The sequence below is a fragment of the Triturus cristatus genome, chromosome 3_2 (genome assembly GCF_964204655.1).
Source record: "Triturus cristatus chromosome 3_2, aTriCri1.1, whole genome shotgun sequence".
NCBI lineage: Eukaryota > Metazoa > Chordata > Amphibia > Caudata > Salamandridae > Triturus > Triturus cristatus.
The window spans coordinates 515,730,978-515,738,655 of NC_140584.1; the positions used below are offsets into that span (position 1 = coordinate 515,730,978).

General features: G+C 45.2%; 1 long non-coding RNA gene across 1 annotated transcript; it reads right to left on the bottom strand.

Annotated features, from left to right (window-relative positions):
* Positions 1-3,432: 3,432 nt before the first annotated feature.
* LOC146857639 (uncharacterized) lies at positions 3,433-7,171 on the bottom strand. Its single transcript, XR_014979936.1, has 5 exons — positions 7,059-7,171; positions 6,869-6,957; positions 6,703-6,766; positions 6,516-6,607; positions 3,433-6,046 (listed from the first exon to the last, which is right to left on the bottom strand). It is a non-coding gene; the product is annotated as an uncharacterized LOC146857639 (long non-coding RNA).
* Between the last annotated feature and the right edge of the window lie 507 nt (positions 7,172-7,678).

The window sequence follows — 7,678 nt, forward strand, 5'->3', positions numbered from 1 at the left end:
TGTAGAAGCACAGAAGTCAAAGGCACACCACCTGAAAGGGATAAGGGGCAGCCAAATCAGAGCTGCAGGGGCGACTCACCCACAATGCAGCGCACACACGTAAGAATAAGAGCACCTCAACATTGACAACTATGTGGTACAAACTGCAACACTTTCACAACTGAACACAGGACACATCTGGTGCCGCATGTGTGTACAAAATGGCCAATCACATCTGGCATAACAGGAAACTGTGAGATGACAATGTATGAGTACAACCCCACATCCATGATGTAGTACAAATGTCCACTGTCCTGCATCAAATAGGCATCTCCTCACAAACAGTCACAATGTACATTGTCATGCAGTCTGTATGTAAACTTTGCCAATGCGTCAACATACACGGAACAGACTGTGATATTTCATCTCCCCTTTACATTGCAGAGGGACAATCAACACCTCCTGTATAGCAGACCCTACATCACATCAGTGATGATGGAGACGACTCCCAGGACATCGACTACGATGAACTCCAACGGTTCATGGACACCCGCCACACCCCACCTCCAATAGCAGGGCAGTCCAGCACCATTGAGGTGAGCCCACCCCCTGCACAGACCACACAGCAGGAAGGTCCCACCACTACGTCTGGCTCCCAGCACCTCACCGAAGAACACATGGCGTTCCAACGCTGTGTGTTAGACTGCCAGAATGAGCTGGCTGAACATATGCGGGTGGGGTTCAAACTCATGGCAGCCAAACTAGATGCCATACGTGGGTGTCTAAGTCCCATCAAGCACCACTTACACTCCCTAACGGACACCCACAGTCCACCCCAGGCCCTCCAACAATCCATGGATGGCGTCGCTGGAGTCATGACTCGGAGGCAACAACTACTGTCTAGTCAGAGTGGCTACAGTGATGTCATCCGTGATTTGGGAGACATAAGGAGGGTCATGGAGAACATGGAGTGGATGCAGGCACAAATAATGGCTACCACGGCCGCACACGAGAAAGCTGTAAGATCGTCCATGCCCTGCAGATCCTCATCATGAGAGTGATGCCACACGACATTGCGCAGATGAATGCTGCTGCTACTTCTACATCCACATCTCCGGCTTCTGATGTGTCAGCGTCACACAGTGCTGCAGACCAAACACCACCACCCACATGTGAGGCACATGAATCGTCAGAGGCCGAAGATGAGGATGAATCTGCCTTAGTGGTAAGAAGGAAGCAGTAGCATTCATCTCCGCCATACGGCTTCTTTCTGCTTGGTTCTGCCCTCTGCATCATGCCCACTGTCCCCGATACACTCTGTGACACTAACCTTGCACCTCGACATGGACTGCCATATATTAGTTGCATAACAATGACACAGCAATCAGTATGCGTACTGGACTCTTCACCTTTCTAGTAACTTGTCAATCCCTAAAGGACTCTGGCTGGCCCTCCTCGGGGCAACATTGTAAAATGTTGTCTGCATGACCCAGTACTAAGACAGCTTCAACACTCCACTGAACGTGAATAATACATTGTAATACACACAGATGTGTCATGTCTATGATTAATCAAGTATGAAAGTATGGACGAATGTAGGGGCAGTGATTACCCTTAACGTCCATGTTGCTCATGTCATGGGACTTGAGTCACAGGGTGCATCCCTGCATCATGGTGGTACATATCTGAACCCAAAAGAAGACCTGTTGTCTATTGTAGGTCACAAATGACAGCCTATATGTAAGATTTGGGACACATGTGAAATGCTGATGAGTGGGATTCCGTACTATCTTTGACACACAGAAATGGCATTTCGAATACGTGACACCCCAAACAGCCTCTCTGTACAGAGGTGACACACCAACCATCTATTTTCAATTTTTGAGATTGTTAGCACTACATGTTGTACTTTCACTTGTCAGAGTGATGTGCTTGTACAGAGGAGTGACATGCACTCAGGAAATGTGTTGTAATTAATTTATTTGCACATGCTGTGCCTTTGGTCATTTTGTTCTGTCCCATGATTGCTAAGGACTGTGACAATGTGAAGTGCTCATGTGAAGAAATTGTCAATGATTGTGTTCCTATGAGCTATTCCTGCTGCAGCTGCAGTGGGGTGTGGTCCACCTGCCTCATCTTCCTCATCATCGTCCGGTGCATCTGACACTTGTATCCATGGAGCATTGGTGCGTACACATATGTTGTGCAACACACAGCATGCAACTATCATCTTGCACACAATGTCTGGGCTGTACAGGAGCCTTCCACCTGTGATGTCCAGGCACCTGAAACGTGACTTCAACATGCCAAATGTGCGTTCCACGATGCCCCTGGTGCGATTGTGGGCCGCATTGTACGGCCTCTGGACCTGTGTGTTTGGGGCCCGGAGGGGTGTTATCATCCAAGGGCACAGTGCATATCCTTGATCACCTGTGACGATGCAGAGAGACATGAGTCCATAGTTGGTTCTGCATGATGTGTTGGCAGGCTCACTGGTTCATTGGTGTGTGATATGTGTGACTTAGTGATTCCTGTTTGACATGTACTGCTTGTAGCAAATAAGCGACATCAATGTGTATTACGTAGCCTCACTGTTGCACCTCCCTCCCCCGAGCCTATTTACTAGTGTGCGCAGCGTGGTCACATCACTTGCACACCTACGGCACACCATTGTCATGCCTCTCTGCGCATGTCCACAAGCCTGACAACAACACTGTGATGTTGTGCGTTGAAGGTAGGCAGCCACGTGTGTGTAGGCCTATGGTATGGATAGGGCAGACACAGATGTAGAGTTCATGGCTGGCTGAACTTGCAATGCGATTGAGGGTAGACCTTTGGCTTATGCTGCGGTAATAGCGACACACACAACAGTTGGCATGTATAATCCCGGACCCCGAGCGGGCTTGCGCTCCTTCATTTATCCCTTCGGCCAGGCCGTATTCCGGGGGGATGCTCCATTGCAACATTGACCATTGCAGGACGGGTGGCGCTGACACTACAACAGAGACACACTTATTAGTTACTTCCTTGGCAAGGCCAAAGCTTGACCACGCCCAGAGCCCTGGGGTGATTATCCACACTCCTACTCTGGACTGTCGTACGTCAGCCCACTCTGTTTACAAGGGGGTACAACACAGCTACATGTCCCAGGTCTTCTCTGTGAGAAGTTGGCCTGGTATATGCTGTCCACTAGTTATAGTGGGCACCTTGCACCAGTCCAAACAACCCCTTATTGATGATAGGTTAAAGACAACTTTTATTGAAAGCTGTCCTAGTGGTAGCTATGGAGAGCAGCCTTCAGGCTAAGTCTTGAAGGAATGTAAAACAGCTTGTTTTACCAGTCTATAATCTCTTGAATGGCTAAATGAAAGGCAACCACCAGGTATATATATAAAATATTTGTATTTATTACTAAACACACCCTGCTAGTCTCTTTATGAGGCTAGAGGTCAAAACACATAAGTTACACTTCAAATATTACAGGTAAGTAGCACAAATACACGTTAGGCCCTAGGGGCGAGCCAAACCATATACTAAAACAGTGGTATAAGAACCACGACTTAACTAGACACAAGGCCTAGAACCTGTAGAATCGCTGGGACCCCAAGGAACCACACAAGGTAGTTACACAGGGGACCCACGGGGGCCATGTGCAGTGTGAGAACACAGCGGCGAGCACCCGTTAGCTTCTATGGGGAATGTCGCGGTTGTATTTTTAAAGATTAGGGACACTTAGAGTGGGACTAGGACCAAACCCATTCGGACTTAGACAGTTCTAGGTTCAACACCCACGGGAGCACCGGAGTACTCGAGTTACCACACCCAGGGAAGCCAGGTTCATAGGTGTCAAATGGTGTCGCGTCGTCGTTTTCAATGGTAGCTAGTGAAGAAGTGCTGCTGATGGGAAGATGCGAAGTGTCCGAAGAGATCCAAGCCTGGATCGGAGATGTGAAGAACCTGAAAGCAGAGGGGACAGAGTCTGGGTCACTTGCCAGTGACCAGGGGCACGATAGATGAATGCCCGCCGATGTCGGGTGTTTCAGGTGAAGAATGTGAAGCTTGACTCTTCAGCCACGAGGACCAGGAGGCGTCAAGGATGACCAGGAGCTGGATTCGAGCTGTCCCACAAAGGATGTGGAGTGCTGCAGCATTGGTGCCTGGATTGGACACAACAAGCCTTCGCAACAGCAACTCACGCAGAAAGTTGAAAGATGCTTCGGTGTAGACCAGCAAGGTCTAATGGACTCACCACATGGTTGGGAGTCAGGGCATGTCTGGAGCAACCAGGGAAGCCCAAGGAAAATCAAAGTTGCCTTCACAGGGACCCACCAGTCGAAGGACTAGGGATCGCGAAGGAGCCTCGAACGGAAATGCAAGAAGCGGGCTCACGAAACACTCGTGGAGTGTAGGCCTACAATCTTCGGTGCAAAAGGTGCTCGGGCTTGGGCTACAAGTAACCCAAAGCACAACTTCAAGAGATGTCGAGAAGTCAATGCACTTGCAAATGTGCACAGTATCCAGGAGTTCCGGTTCCACGTCACTCACGAGGGCTGCAGGTCTCAGCTTTGCTGGGGACTCGGGTTGGCCTCTGAGAAGTCTGGAAATCCTCTTCCTGGGCTGAAGATACTTCGGAGTCCGTCGGGAGCTTCGGAGATACAGACCGGCAAATGCCTCGTTGGTGACTGCCACGCAGGGGAGTCACTCCTTGACCCCAAGGGAGATTTCTTCAGTCCTCTAGTCTTGAGTAGAGCGTCAAAGTTCCAGGATTCGTTGCAGAGTTTCGTCCAGGGATATCTAAAGTCCTGTTGCCAGGGCTTCCTACTTTATACCGAAGGAAGCGGTTGGACTAACTCGGGGGACCCACCTATGGGAGGGTTTGGGAAGAGGGGTGGCTACACCCTTTTCCTTTGTCCAGTTTCGCGCCAGAGCAGGGGCTGGTAGCCCCTGAACCAGTTTGAGCTGAACTATGCACAGGGACACCAAATGTGCCCCCAGTACAGGACTTCAAAGCACTCTCAGAGTGCACCCACCCAGCTCCAATACACTAAAGCCTGTGTGGGAGGTGGTGACACCTCCCTGTGATAGGAAACCTATTGTCCAGGCCTCCCCTGCCGGAGTTTTGGTCAGCAGCAGGAGGCCAGACTCGCGTCTTTGGCTGCAGCATCCATTTTGTGATGCCAGGGCTCTTTTAAGTTGGTACCGGGTATACCGGTGCTGTCATGTCTCTCCCTCTAGAAGGGTGGGATCATACTCCCACACAAGTTACTGGTGTGGGGGTATGATTCCAAGGTGTTTGACACCAAATACGACATGTTTCCGTGCAGCCAGTCCAAAGTTAGCATTTACCGTTTGGTTATAATGCACTTAAGAGTATATGGTCAGGCTGCATAACAGAAAACCCCGGAGAAGAGATTCCGAAGGCTGCAGAGGGGCCCTGCTCATGCATGTTCACCCTCTCACACAAAACCAAGCACCCTGCCTTCAGTATTGATAAGGCCTGCCATAGGGGTGACTGATATGTTTCTATGAGTTATAACAGAAAATAATGCCTCGGGATTGATCCAAAATATTATTCAATAAAGAGGTAGATTAGTTATCTCTTCTGTTCAAGTTATTTTCATTGATAAATCTAAATATTTTAAATCCTATGTCAAAAAAAGGGGGGGAGACCGGCACAAAAATATCAACACTTTGACTAATAAATGTCAAAAACAATCATTGCTATTTTATTTTTTGTAATATATATAACAAATTCTACATATATATATATACACATATTTATATTTCATATTTACATTTTATACAATGTCTCATTGCCCTATTAGTTGATCTGGATGCTTTCAATACTTTGTCATAACAGCATTCCTTAATGTTGGAGATCACTTTTTTGGAGAAACTCAAAGGTTTGTCTATTCAACCATATATTCATAGAGTATTCTTTGTATCTATATAATCATATTTGAATTCATCTGAGTGTCTTCCAATTATATGTCGACGCGTTTCAGCCGTAATAATTTTAGGCCTCTTCAGGACTAGGGCAGTTGAATGTGTAAATTCGGAATTCAACCTAAAAGTTAAATACACCTTTTTTACTCGATATGCACAACATGTTATCATTATTTACATATATACATTCATGGGAACCACAAATTCGTGTGTCAAACAAATGTTCGAATATTTATGTTAAAGTATTTATCTGAAGAGGCGTCCAACCACTAAGTTAACACACCATATATTGTGCCTATGTTGCGGAAAGAATGATGTATTTACAAATTGCTCAAAATGAAAATGTGCTCAAACAAAGTGTGTGCTCTGAGAAAGTACTAATTTAATGTGTTCAGGCATGCACAAAACGTCACCTATTTACAAAGCATACCACTCTTGACTATATCTAATTGCCTCACTGACTCATACACTACAACGATATCCCTATATTTTGCCGAATTAGTTTCCAACTATTTAAGGCAACTTAGTGTAGTAGGATGTATCTCTTACCTACTGAAAATTACTGTTTATCAGTAAACTCCTTTACTTACTGAATGAAAAGCGGGAGATTCGTAGTACGAACTGAAATTCTAGGGGGCTTCTCTTTGAAGATATATTCTTTTATATTTTATTCTTTTTTTACCTAATACAAAAAACACATGGAAACATCTATTACTTATGTGTGTGATATAATCTTTAAACATTCAGATTTAAACCTCTGGAACCTACTACTCGTACCTTGTACTTCAAGATGCGTGTGTTTTCTTTCTCTGCTATTAGCGATTCTTTACCGGCAACATCACTATCAATCAACGAAAAGGGACACCAAATCATAAGTCCATCCTCGCTTAATATCTCCAAAGCTTGCGTTATGTATTTCTATAGCATTGTCATATTTAAGTACCTTTTTTCTTTTGCGAAATAATGCTCTTCCTTCTGTCTCCTTCTCCCATATATTCCCCTCAGTGACGGGTTATTTCTGGTGACCTCACTCTACATAAACAAAGGGGAAGCTCATTTATTCGATCGAATTTCACTCCATACCTCCAAAGGTTCACATTATGTCTTTATACCGCCTGATGCTATAAACATACCTTTTATTACTGGGAAATCGAGCTCAAAGTCCTCTCTCCTTTTACCGCGTACTTCATTCGAGCCGCCGCACATAACGCGGAAGTTAGTCTCCATATAAACTCGATGGTATTAGACACTAAAAACGGACCAATGTGTTCCAATGGATGTCAAAAGCGGACTATTATTTCTAAAGGCTGTCGCGCCTAATCCCACACTTAAACGTGCTAAGGCACCTAGACAATTCCATATTATATGACCAAATATCTACAGAACTGGAACAATCATCTCAATGATCTAATCTCTTGGAATAATAGGGTACTTATTAATATATCATCACTGACAGTAAATTATCTTCGATAAAGGTTTCTCACATAGCGTTATCTACACAGTGGGGATATCTTCTCTTATCAATGTTTCTCTAAATAACTCAATCCACACCCATACATTAAACAAAACTAAAAGGGTGATAGAAAAGAAAAATAAAAATAAAAATAAAGTAAAGATAGTTGAAAATCCAAGAATTAATTTCTTATATTGGTGATAGTGCCTTAATACCCATTATTGGAACGCCACTCCTTACAATCTTCTGATCCATATTGTCATTCTCTCCATACAATGAAAACCAATTTATTGTAAAAGT